General features: G+C 39.3%; 1 protein-coding gene across 1 annotated transcript in view; it reads right to left on the bottom strand.

Moving 5' to 3' along the window:
* The window catches only part of LOC122815364 (dynein axonemal heavy chain 3-like), a 4,921,723-nt gene that overhangs the window by 2,208,399 nt on the left and 2,699,412 nt on the right, over window positions 1-13,912 (bottom strand). The window lies entirely within an intron of this gene.

The following is a 13,912-nucleotide window of genomic DNA, read 5'->3' as shown; positions in this document are numbered from 1 at the left end:
CCTAATACTGGGTGATTTCAACTACCTTCCATTAACTGGGAAAACTACTCATGTACCAACACCTTTGCCCAATGGTTCTTGGAATTCATAAATTCTAATGCCCTGGATCAACTAATCCATAGTCCCACAAGAGGCTCCAATATCCTAGACCTGGTCATTACCAACATGGGAAATCGATGCTCCACACCTTGGTCACCCCCTCATTGGTCAGGTCTGACCATAAGCTAATCACCCTTGACATCCACATTCCTCCCCCATCCCACAGTAAGGAAACCTCTGTACAAAACTTCTCCAAAGCCACCTTCATGCTACTCAAGTCAGAAGTGACAAACTTCATGACACCCATGCAGACAGGAACTGAAAGTTCGACTGCTGAATCCTACACTAATGCACTATATGAGCACATCCACTCATGCATGAATCGTGCCATCCCAAATAGAATTAAGACACTCTCCTCCAAAAAGAGGAAGCCAATCTTGTGGTCCCCTGCCATAAACAAACTTTATAACAAAAGTAAGAAACTGTTGCAGAAAAGAAGAAAACCCCAGGATGCAAAAAAAACTCCCTTACCAGCCTCAGTAAGAAGCTGCGATCCCTCATAAAATCCTCCAAAGCTAGTTACGAAAATAAAATTGCCAAAGATTCCAAAGACAAAAACAATGCATGCTATAGCTATGGCAAGAATCTAAATGCCAATGCTCAGATCTGCTCTGAGCTACAACAGAATGGCATTAAATATACTGATCTCAAGGATATTGCCAATATTCTGGCAGATCAATTCAGTTCCAACTTCACCCCCCTCTCACTCCATAAAGGGCCCATCTCAATACTAAAAGGCTGCCAAATTCCAGTAATAACAGCCACACAGGTAAAAAAACGCACTCTCCAAAGCTAAGAATACAGCATCCATGGAACTAGACAATATCCCAGGCTGTGACTACATGAACTACAAAATGAACTGGAACCTCACCTAAGTGTCATGTTTAATCATAGCCTCACCTCAGGCATCATGCCCACTGAGTGTTGCACAGCTACAGTTATCCCACTCCACAAGGGGGGATCCACCTTGGATCCTGAGAACAACTGCCCCATCAGTCTGATGAGCCTGATCTGCAAGGCCATGGAATGTATTATCATGGAACTTATAAATAAAGACATTGGCAAACTTCAAACACTGGACCCCACCCAGTTTGGGTTCATGAAGGGACGATCTTGTCTCCTGAACCTGATTGACTTCCTCAAATCAGTCTCCAGAGCTGTGGATGAGGATAAGGTGGTACACACAGCCTATCTGGACCTTGCCAAGGCCTTCGACACCATCCCCCACTCTGGAATCATAAATAAACTTACTAAGCTGGGCATTGATCCCTACATCACTCGATGGGTTGCCAAATGGCTTACTGAAAGAACCCAGACTGTAAAAGTAGCCAACTCCAAATCCAGCTCCAGACAAGTGACAAGTGGAGTACCTCAGGGTTCAGTCCAGGGACCACTCTTGTTTGGCATCTATGTCTCTGAAGTACAGGCCAACACTAAGGGACTCTGTCTAACAAAGTTCACAGATGACTGCAAACTGGGAGCCAATACTGAATCCCCAAATGATGTGGATATTCTACAAAAGGGCCTTACAGAAACAGATGCTTGGTGTCAGAGCCATGGGCTCAAGCTCATTGCCAAGAAATGTACAGTTATCCCCTTTGGGAAAAAAACATGTACCCATGAATTACCACATAGGTGGCAATATACTCAACACCGAAAGTGTGATAAGAGACATAGGGACACAGGTGGAGGGTGGTCTCACCTTCGATAACCATATTGCCACAACAGTCAGGAAATCCTTCTATGTGGCACATCTCCTCACTAAGGGCTTTTCATCCAGAAAAAAGGAAGTCATTGTGCCATTGTACTCATCCCTCATTAGACCCATTATAGAATACAACTTTCCATTTGGTATGTACCTCTCAAGACATCTGCAACAACTGGAAAGACTGCAGAAATACCTCACTAAAAGAATCACAGGCCTAAAGCAGATGCCCTACGCTGACCATCTAAAAAAACTCCAGCTATACTCTGTGGCATATCGTCTACTCAGAGGTGATCTCTGCTTAACATACAAGGCCATGTCAAGCATAGAGCTGTTGGACATGCTACACTTAAAGAAATCTCAATCCCTCAGAGCCACATGCTCCAGGGATCTAACCCTTGTCATCACAATAAACATAACATGCTGGAGCGATAGGCTCCTAACCCAGAGACTCCCCATACTCTGGAATAGACTGCCCATACATGTCAAGCAGAGCACCTCTTTGGCCCTCTTCGAAAGGAACCTTGACGATTGGATGGGAGATAGGCAATTCACCCCGAGGATCACATCAGTCACCTTGCTAGACAGGGGTCCAGGGAAGTAAATATTGTGTGAAGAAATAGTCAGGGAATTGTTATGGCTAGGCTTGTATAGGCCCTAGGGCTGACAGCCTAGTACCAACCTATGAATCTATGAACCTATATAGTAGGGGTGTCAAGGCCCTAGCCTCTAGAATATTTCACCAATGTCTCAATGCTATTCTAGAACATGTAAGGGAGTGCATCTGTTTTCCGTGTACCCTAGAGGAGAGAGTAAGAATAATTCAGGAATGTTATACTGTAGCACACTTCCCTGAAGTCTTGGGGCAATAGACTGCACTTCATAAAAATAAAACCACCACATGTGAACAGGAAAAGACATACATCAGCAGGTTATCTGCAATGCCCAAAGAATTATCCTCAGTGTCTGTGCAGGCAACCAAAGAAGTTCTCATGTCTCACACATTTGACACACCTCACAGTTTACATAAGGTTTGCTAGGGGTGATGCTCCACAAGGCCATCTACTGGGTGATGCAAGTTATGTACTGGAGCAGTGGCTAATGACACCTATCAGAAATGTACACACACTCACAGAAGAAGGATACAATGATGCCCACACTCAAACTAGAAACATCACAGAGCATGTATTTGTCATGCTGATGTCACGGTTCCTCTGTCTAGACACATCAGGGTTGCCCTACAGTACAATCCAGGCACCTGCCATGTTGCACAATATCATCCTGAAGAAACAGCTGCAACAGGGGCAACAAGGGACAGGACCCCACATTCCTGGACCACAGGGAGAGCCAGCACCACCAGCACACACAGACAAGAATTCTGAGGGAGAACTTCCATTTGCAGAGGTAGCCAGTGACATAGACATGTACAATATGCCCTCACCCTGGCTAAGAGGCAAACAATAGCACACACACTCACCAGCGAAGGAATACACATAACAACCTAAGCGCATACAAATATTAAAAGTGATGCCATCCAATGTATACAAATTGTACTTACCCATGTTATATCTGTGTATGGATAGCATCAGATAGATACAGCTCCAAAGCACCCGACTTGTAGCTGCAGTAATGTCAACTTAAGTGCCAAACCTGTATTATATGAACAAATGTGCAAGAAGATAAACTACCTGCATGCTGTCAGTCATAAATGTACTCAATCAGAACTTGTTAGAGGTGTCCACCAATGGCATTCTTGCCTTATAAGAAAGATATCTTCAATATACAGATATGCATTCTGCACAATAACTGGCATCAAGTCAGTCCCTTACCCACTGTACACAAAGCAATCAACAAGACAATTACATCAATACATCAACAGTTTCATAAACAGAGCAACAAGAAGGAATGCAAGCTCACTTGTTGGAATGCATGATTTACAATACTAAATGAAAAAAAGCCTTCCAAAATGAGTATTTACCGAAAAATCCAAACTTCTGGTATGTACTACATATGCATTGTCAAGCAGAAAGGATCTCAGGTGGTATAAGGCTTCAATAATGAACATGTTCCTGCATCGCTGAATCATGGCTTTTATGGAACACATGGCCTAGGTGCCATAATCCTCTATAACATGAAAAAAAATTGTAGGACATACAGAAAGCATTCTCCTCAAAACAAATCAGTACACCCATCCTCAACAAAAAAAATTGAATACACAATGCTCATTTCGGACTACACAAAAGCTAAGGGAACTCCCATCCATAAAAAAAGAAACATCAATACATTAGCATTATATCCATTCTGTTAACATGTCTTTATTGATGACAGCAGCTGTGTCAATGTATGCTTGATGGAAACATTATCAGTAAGTAAGCAAAAATTCAAAGTCCAACTACCCAGGCAATTTCCTTTGGTCCCTACACTGCTGTTTAGGTCTCCAGGGTCCATCTGAGAAGCCTAACACCATTATTAGCTACACATACACAACCCCTTGAAGTGGATGCTAAACATAATACAGTTGTCTGCAGTACCTGATGATATTCTAATAGCAAATGATAACATAATTCTGTGATTTAACCATACTAACTTGGAAAGCAGAGCAAGAACCGACAGTTGTGCAGTATACCAGCAGTGAATTTTTAAACTTGCATACATATCTCAATTTTTTTTCTGTTGCATAGTGAAATACATTCCAAATATGGAAATGAAAGCAATTTATGAAGAGGACAAACATACCTTATGAAATAGTGCAGTAATTTGTAGAACGATCACCTCCAAGTAACTAGCAGTAATGGTCTGTCTGTATCCAATCAGTCTCCCCTCTTTCAACATCCACAACTACACCATTACCTTTATATAGGATGATTCAGCCCTCTAAGCACTGTGAAGATGCAAATGAGGTATGAAATCATTAGTATTCCTGAATACCAAACAAAATAAATCACTTGGTGTAGGAGATGTAAGCAAGGTATAAGAAGCTATACAATTGCATGCACACACCCTACAACTGTAGGGAGGAGCAATGACAATTGTTAGCTGCTAATGTCTTGCAAGTGTTACTGATTGCTCTGACTGCAACAAGCAATAATGAAGTGACTCTTCTGTCTGAACTCTTTGCTTCATGCAGAGTAGGCTTATAATAAAAAGTGTAAGTACCTCGACAGCTATGAGAACAACCTCAACAACATGTTGTTGTACTAACAGCACACTGACCATCCTCTGCTTAAAATGTGTCTGAAATGCTGATCAGTATTAGACATTGAAACAAAGATGCGAATAAATGGCCATGACACTGCATTTCAATAGTTAAGTGTGAGGAGGAGAAGATGTTCATAAAATAAAGAAAATAAATAGCTGGCAGTGTTGGCAACCTGGCATTAAAATGGTGTGAACTATTATTAGCATAAAGTATCGGTCAAGATGACATTTATCTAAATATGTTCAAGCAAAAGAGAAAGTAACATTTTCTGGTCATGTGTTGGTAACAAAGAGGGATATTGCATATTAAAATGCATTCCAAATATGGAAATGAAAGCAGTGAATGAAGAGGACAAACAAACCTAATGAAATAGTGCAGTAATCTGTAGGACAAGCACCTCCAGGTAACTAGGAGTAATGGTCTGTCTGTATCCAATCACTCTTCCCTCTTTCCACTTCCACAGCTCTACCATTACCTTTATATAGTGTTATTCGCTTGTTGTGTGTTGTGATTGCACTTAGTTGAAGGTTCACTTTCAGATAGTATGTTGTCTGACAGAGTTAATGCATATTTTCTGAGGATTTGATCAGGTTGTACCACACACAGATCTAAGAAACTTCACAATCCTGCGTTTTCATTATTATCCTATATTTGTTACTACTGACAATTGCCTATTATATTTTTTCTTCTGTTCGTCATTTGCACACATTATGGCAGAGTGCACTCTTGAGTGGCAGCATTTTAAAGCTGTGAATGAGAGTCCACTGCCCAAGGTACAAACTGAGTAGTTTAACTTGTTTTGCCATCATTAGCGCATCTCATATTATCACAGGGGTGCTTTTCTACAGCACTCTGAACAGAAGTAAGAGAAGTAATTTCACACTGCATCTAAGTAACATTGTAGCACATGGGTTAAATGAAATTATTTTAAAGAAACAGGAAACAGGATGCAGGGTTTAAAGCCACATGCTGCTTGGAATGTTTACAGCAGATGTGAAAATGCAGCTTGTGATTTGCTGTGTGAAATGTAAATTGTTATATATGTTCTTTTGCCTGTGCAATTTCAGCACTGCTTAGCAGAGAGCAAACAGGGCTCACAGTTGAAGGAAAATGAAAAATTTCATTTCTGTACTCTTCCTTGTGCAAACATGTTTGGCACCAATGTGCGGTATTTCTAATGAGTCAGTGATGTGCACATTTTGTATACCTGTTTATGTGGTAGAAGTTGTAAATGCAATGACATTGGACCCTTAACATAGTTTCTCTTGGGTTCAAATTCATACAGTGCAAAGCGACAGAGGAAATTATTACTTCAGATGTAAGAATCACTTTCATGATAACTTCATTTACATTTTTTAAATGTTTCTTGCCTTGTGTACTCTCTTGCTGCTGAGTGGCATGTAATCAACCTAACCTGTTTAAGGAAAAAGTGACAAAAAGTATTTTAGCACCCTTCTGTAGTGCAAACAGGCTTAGCGGCAATATGAGAACATCAGCACTCTAGACAGTGGAGATCATCAACCTGCTATGTAATTCTGGTACAAAGTGAAAGTGTGTTGACTTTAGAGATAGAGCACATGTGATTTAGGGTTCAAATCTAGGTAGCACTCTTTTTTGCAAAGGTTGTCAGTATGCAGTTTCTAGCAACACTTTGATTAGAAAGCTAGCACTGCATACAAATGGCTATCATAATTATGTTAATTTCATTATGTCTCATTAATGCTTTGACAAATTAATTTTTGTAAGTAGCATATGTCATATTGATTTAGTTATGAAACACATTTGAATGTGTGTGCAATTGTTTAAGCAGGATATCTTTGATAATGGAATAAAAATGCACTTGCATATATATGATGGCAAGAATACCCAAGTTAAAAATCATCTTCTCTCCTCACATAGGCCAACTCTGTGTTTAGGACAGTTTGCGTATTGATGCATGTATGTATGTATCACACTCCAACCTGAATTAATCAGCTCATGAAAGTCTATCGAGCTGATGTACATTTAAGTAATACTGCCTCTTTCATGGGAATGCATTTTACAGGACTTTCTAAGTTACACATACAGGTCTATGTGGAGTAAATATCCATTCATACAGAATTCACTTTATCTGCAATAACCATGGTCCTGTAGCACTGACAAATAATCACCTTCCTTGAAATCATGCATTTTTTTGTTTCCTAGGTTTGATTCCCAGATTAGTTAATTAAAATTTTACAGTCTGTATTTCCATAAAGTTATGTGTAAGTCATCCTATTTAACATCCTAAACACAAGAAATAACTAGGGAAGCTACCAAGGCTATCAGTGTTTACCATCTGAAAAGTGTGAACATGTTGAGCATCACAAATGGCAAATCTCACTGTCGTGTTTCACACCTTCTTTGCTGCTTGATAAAATACCTTTTTTTGTTTATAAATGCCTCTCAGTGTTTACCATTACACAAATGCAGATGGCATGGTTGTGAGTGTTTGTGTACTAGCCATTAAACATGAGATTGGAATTTGGCACCAATTCATACTTAGAGTTATTGCTTGACCTCTGGTCATGGACATGGCTGGTGTGGGAGATGATGGTGCTGAGCTTTGAGCACAAAAATGGGGTGATGAGGAGTCCAGGATATTTGTGGAATGTCTTGTGAAGCACCACAGCCATAGGCTGCTGCACAGGGAGTAAGTATATTGGGTCTCTGTACAAGACTGAGGCTTGGAACAGATTAGCCAAGGCTGTCTCCAGTACATCTGGCAACCCACATTCTGGAACGAATTCTCATCACCACTATAGTGACCTGAAACAGTGCAAGAAAGGCCTCCTTAGTTATGGGAGGATGAGTTTAGGACTGCTGACATTCCATAGTTGTGTAAATTTACTGACCCATCAGTATTAAAACTATAGAAAGCAGGACAGAGCCAATACTGTTATGCAAAATCCTTTGCTAGCCTTTTCTTCTCATCTGTTAGACTGCTGCTGAAGACATTGAAGTGAACTGTGAGGTGCACCAAGAGAGGTTAACTTGCCTCAGTGAGGCATGGGATACGTATGCATCAGGTTTTACTGTAACCCTAATAAGTATTGTAATTGTGTGCAATATGCCACTACTGGAATAAATAGTTGTATCTCTGATATCATAGCAGTGCAAATGATAAATGTTTCAACAGAGTAAAACCTTCCCATCATTCCTCGATGTGGAAAAGGTAGACAAGATAATCATAACTGTTTCTTTTTTGAAATTATAGTCATGTGATATGCCATGGACCTAATTATCTCTATCTTTCTCTTTTTGTTGGGGGGGTATATTTTATATGTCTTAAAAATGTTATGTTGCCATACATTTCTGCCTACAAAACCTGACCTATAAAACAGAAATGTAGACTGACCACTGTGGATTGGTCCCCCCCATCCCTCTACAGGTTGCAGCAATAATACCCAGTCTTTCAGGGTTCCAGCACTGCCTCCACAACCCCTGTCGCATCACCATCAGGTAGATCTACCCTTGTGGCTGGTGCACTCATACCTTCTGGGAGTAGTACTAGTGGAGGTGGTGATTATATCACCCACCAAGGCTAACAGGGCTGGTGGAGGGTATAATGGAAAGGAGAGTGCCTGAATCGGCCATGTTAAACAGATCAAATAATATGAAAATAGGTAGGTACATGTCACTCTCAGTTCTACAGTATACACTAATGATAGAATAGCTGACATAAGTGAGCAGTATGTATGTATTATTGATCATAACATTGCACTTACTCTGTCATATCAATAAATATGGATTTGGGCAAAACCTTCAATATCCCAATATCTTCTTGACATTGAATGAGATGCTAATTCTATCTACAATGCACTGTCACAGTGTAAAAATTAGACTTATACAGTGGCACTTACTTTAAATACTCTGTCCTCTAGATTGCTTAGCTAGATATGTAGGGGGTTCTAATCTCACAGCAGTTAATTTATGTGCAAGTATATGGAGCTGTGTAAATATGATCTTTACTACTACTGTCCTCAGTAAAATAGTAGCCTGGAGTACATTTTGCACTGCAAAGTGACTCCACATCAGTGTGAAACCCTTCTCCCAGCATCATCTCCTCAGCAACATGATGATGATGTCATCCTCTATAAAGTGCATTCTCACACTATCAAAATGAGCCTTCTGCAGTGATGCTTGCATTAAATACTGTGTCCTCTAGATTGTATAAAGAGATAGGTAATGGTTCTACTTTCACAACAATCAAAACGCCTACGTGATGGTGGGTCCAATGCTTTGCTGGTGGATTAAGACAACAGGTGTGTTCATTTCACTGCCAGATGTAAGAAACTTTTACATGTTCAGATCAGATTAATTCCACATCCCTTTTTCACTTTCTCCACAAATGCATACTGTCTCCCAACACACTGATGAGGTCATAATTTCTATAATGTACTCTCACACACCTAAAGTCAGACCTCTTCTGTGGTGCATACGTATAATACACTTGTTTGCACATTGTGTCAGTTGATAGTTAGGGAGTTCGAATACAGCAGTGTGAATCTTCTGATTGTGTGTGTGTGTGTGTGTGTGTGTGTGTGTGTGTGTGTGTGTGTGTGTGTGTGTGTGTGTGTGTCTGTGTGAATGTAAATGGATGCAGGAATGTATCACACCTTTTAGCACTGACAACATTTACAATTGCACAGAGCTGTAGAAATCATATTTGCACACATCTTCTTTGCATGATACAGTTTATGTCAACCTCACATGAAATTAAACTTCTCCTGTGGTCCTTGCATATAATGCACATTGTAGATTGTGACAGTACATGGGTAGGGAGTTCAAACACTAGAATGACTGTCATTTGTGAGTTTATTTTTCTTCCTGTTACTGTGCAGAACAGGCTGCAAATACATATATATCTATAAAGTGTGCTTGTGCTGTGCAACCACTTTTTAGTGGAAACATGAAGTCAATAGACAATGGTGATGTCATCCATTGAAATGTGCATCAGCACAATTATCAAATGAATCTGTAGTAGTGCTTGTATTTCCAGCAAACCTTCATTAGCCTGTGATGCTAGCTATCTAGTTCATATCCTGAAATCACTGATTGCAGTCAGTGTACATGTTAACAGTGTTGTCACCCACATGTGCTATGTTCATGTGTAGATGTTGTTTCCTGTTACAAGAGTTTATTCTACATTTCCTTTGGAAGTGATGTATTGAAGACTGATGTTGTCATTTGACTAGATTGTCATTTCATCACCGTTGTAGAGACACTTCTTCAGGACAGAGGACACAAGATGATGTACTGTATGTTGTTGGCCAAGTGAGGCATGTGTTCCAATACAGGATTATATCCACATTGTACATAATTGTTATTCTACCATCACAGTGACAACAGCAGAGGGCTACAGATGTGTTTGGGTATACCTAACATCAGGCAATGTTGACTGACATACAGCAAGAATCTTTCTAACGAATTACAGGAACACATATTCCTCGATTCATACACATGATATCATGCTTTCAAATATTCACAAATATGACAACTGGTGATGCACTTTATACCATAGCACATTGATTGATCTCACTACATTGCTGATTTTATCAACACTTAGGCAAGTGTTCCAAAACATCATTGAGTGACTGTAAGCATTTGTATTGTTAACTGTTCTGCAGGAAAGACATAACTCCCATTCAACTTTGTATATATATATATATATATATATAGAGAGAGAGAGAGAGAGAGAAAGAGAGAGAGAGAGTGGCCTCACCCATTGATTTTAGCAATTATAGCCAAAATGTAGTATCCCTGGTGTCTTGAGCTTCCCCCATCCCGAGTTCTCATACTGGTGTATGTGGCCTTATGGCAGAAGTGAAGCATATCTTGTGGCTAGTGTTTCTCCCCAACACCTGACCTCTGTACTGCTGTAGGTACCATTATGGCACTTAAGTTTAGACTCATCAATGGGAGATAGTGGTCCCCCTACCCAATCCCCGTACTGCTGTAAGTGCCATTATGGCACTCAAATTTGGAGTCATCCTTGGTGGCTAGTGGCTCTCCCACATCTCCAATTCCTGTAGTAATTTCAGTACTGTCAGATGACCATGGCCATTTGGCCATGATCACTATTGCAATGTGGTGGGGCCTGCCATGCTGATCTATATGTCTAAGCAATTTTATGAATTGATTCATGTGTAAATGCCTTCCTGGAGGCAGTTCTGTGAAAGAGAACGCATGACTAATTACCATATTCCTCTCCATCAGACAGCCTCATTAGCATTCAGCATGGTTGTGGGGCCAGCCCTACATGGTGCTGCATGTCTTTATGTAGCACCATGTTAGGGCTTTTTCTGACTTCAGAAAGTTTACCATGATGTGTACACAAGATGTACACAACATGGTAACTTTATGAATTCCCCCTAAGGTTTTACATATTTCTTAATCATATCATTATTATGTTTTTTATCAAAAATTACTTTGACTTTTAATATTCTTGTAAAACTCTTAAGAAAAGTAATAGTGTACACCAAACACTCTTTTCAATGGAACATACAAAATACTTTTTCCAATAACTTAATTTCAACAGCAGATAAAACTTTGGAAGAAAGATTCAGAATATTAAAAACGAGGGTCATATTTAATGCCTTTCTCTCCACTGTTGTGTTTGTGGTCAGGGATTAGTGGTTTACAAAAGTCATCGGATTGTGTGCACTACTTTTGTCCATGGCCTGCCTCCTGTCTTTCACAGGATTCCTGTTCCCATCCTGGCATTGAACTTTCTGTGTCATTACGGAAAAACTCTCTCTCTCTTGAGTGTTCTCTGACATGCATTATTGTTCTGAAGTTGGTCATCATCTTTCATTGATTCAATTTGGCTACTCTTGATGAATTCCTTACCACTCATTGGACACAGGCAGTACCACCTCTAAAAGAACACCATTACTGATTAACTATTAAAGTCAATCACTACTTCCTCCTCAGTCGATTCACTAACAGGAACAATTAAGGAATGTGCATTAAAGTCCTCAGTCCTATGGTCCTTTACTTAATATCTTGTTTCTATCTTGTTTACAAAGTTCCCCACTAAATATTTTCATTTTGTCATAAATTTCTTTCTGCAGTGTCTCTAAAGTCAGCATGTTATGAACTCCCACCAATTCCCTTTTAAGCTCTCATAAAACATTTTCTTTGTTATGAAGTTCAAAGTGCCCTCTGAATTCTCTGGCTTTCGAGACTCACTTTAAAAAAGCCAAGTCCCATTTTTGTCTCTTGCATTTGAACAGACATGCTAACATTCTTTAAAAATATACTCCTTATTAAGCAATATGCAAAGAACATAAATGTTAACACTGGACAGTTCCTTTGAATCCCTTACTGTTGCTGTTCTTTTCAAAACTTCCCTGGACCTCTGCTGAAAAGGAATCTTTTAGGCACAGCTGTATCATCCAGGCAATGAAATGCAATAAATAAACAAGGTTAGGCATTTGGACGTGCATTTAATTATTTATATTTTTTAATTATTCATTTATAGTTTGTTCTAATCCATCTCACCACATTCCCTAACGCGCTTAATAAAGTGACGAAGCTGACATTTTTGGTGGTATTCATTTATCTTTCCCTGTTATGTCTAGTAATAATATGAGTGTTTCTTCCTGAGACTTAGCATTTGTCCCACTGTCAAAGTTTAATAAAATAAGTGCCACTAGATAGGGGTTAACTACCTCTCGACTGTTCAGATTTCCACAGAATGTGCAATTTTTTGTCTCATACTCTTGGCCTGTTACACATAAAATTTGTTGTTTTCTGGCAAATCATTGAGGATTGAAGTAACTAAATAAAGACAGACATTTGAGTTTCAGACTTCATATCCTTCAGAAAGGTTATGATAACACTGTACATTTTATTATAGTAACTTTCAAAGTTTATAAGAGCAATATTTAAAAATTGTCCCTATTTTTGGGCCTTTGCCACCCCCCCAATTAATTTTGTCTTTGTCCAGATTTCTTGAGCTAAGAGGTTGAGAGGTATCAGCTGCTAGTTGTTTTAATGGCTAATTACAAATCTCATTTGAGCTTGGTACCCTTGCATCCTTTAATGTGCTCAAATAAACCTTAATATCATTTTCATGTGTAAGGCCTTGTAAGATACAAAACTAATAATCCCAGCTTGCATCATACTGGAGACTGATTCACACATCTGTCTGCTTCTTTCGGTGTGTTTACTAAACATGCTGTTCTCCTTATCCTGCAGTGTGAGGCTGGCTCTATGATTTGACAATTAACTTTCACTTTTACATTTTTTAAGCACAGAAACAAGGCCAGTCTATTATCTTCAATGCTTAGTCTTAAGTTTATCCAGTTTCTCTTAAATATTCTTCTTACTTGCATCTCCTTTCTCTTCTCTACCCAGTCTGCCTTGTCCCATGTTTTTCGGTTATTACTTAAGATTTTCCCTAATTTTTAATCATTGCACTTATGTGATTTTACCCATCATAGTTTTCTCTAATATCACATGATCAACCCATGCCAGAGATCCACAGATTCATAGTCCTAATTCTATATCTTGTCCTGAAGCATTACCACACCAGGCATCATATCCATCATATACCCCTCATAGGTGTTCCTATAATCTGCTATAGACATTTAGCATTAATTAGTTGTGTTGCATCTACAGTCCCCAGTCCAGTTATCTGTTAGGTATTAAAAAAGTTCCTCCAGCCATTTAATATTCATTAAGTGTGTCACACTATCTACTGCCTGCAGTCCATTTATCTGTTAGGTATCACAAACAGTTCCTCCAGAAACTGTACATGCACTTATTTACTAGCATTGGGCGATCTATAAATAGCAATCAGTGTGAAGTTAGTACAGTCATTGCTGATCACTTGCATTAACTCACGAATGAAAAGTACTTCTATATTTCTAACCTTAAGGATT

Source organism: Protopterus annectens, chromosome 11.part0 (assembly GCF_019279795.1).
Source record: "Protopterus annectens isolate FY-2018-M chromosome 11.part0, PAN1.0, whole genome shotgun sequence".
Classification (NCBI taxonomy): domain Eukaryota; kingdom Metazoa; phylum Chordata; order Ceratodontiformes; family Protopteridae; genus Protopterus; species Protopterus annectens.
The sequence above is the reverse complement of the archived record's forward strand: the minus strand, read 5'-3'. Positions and strand labels throughout refer to the sequence as shown.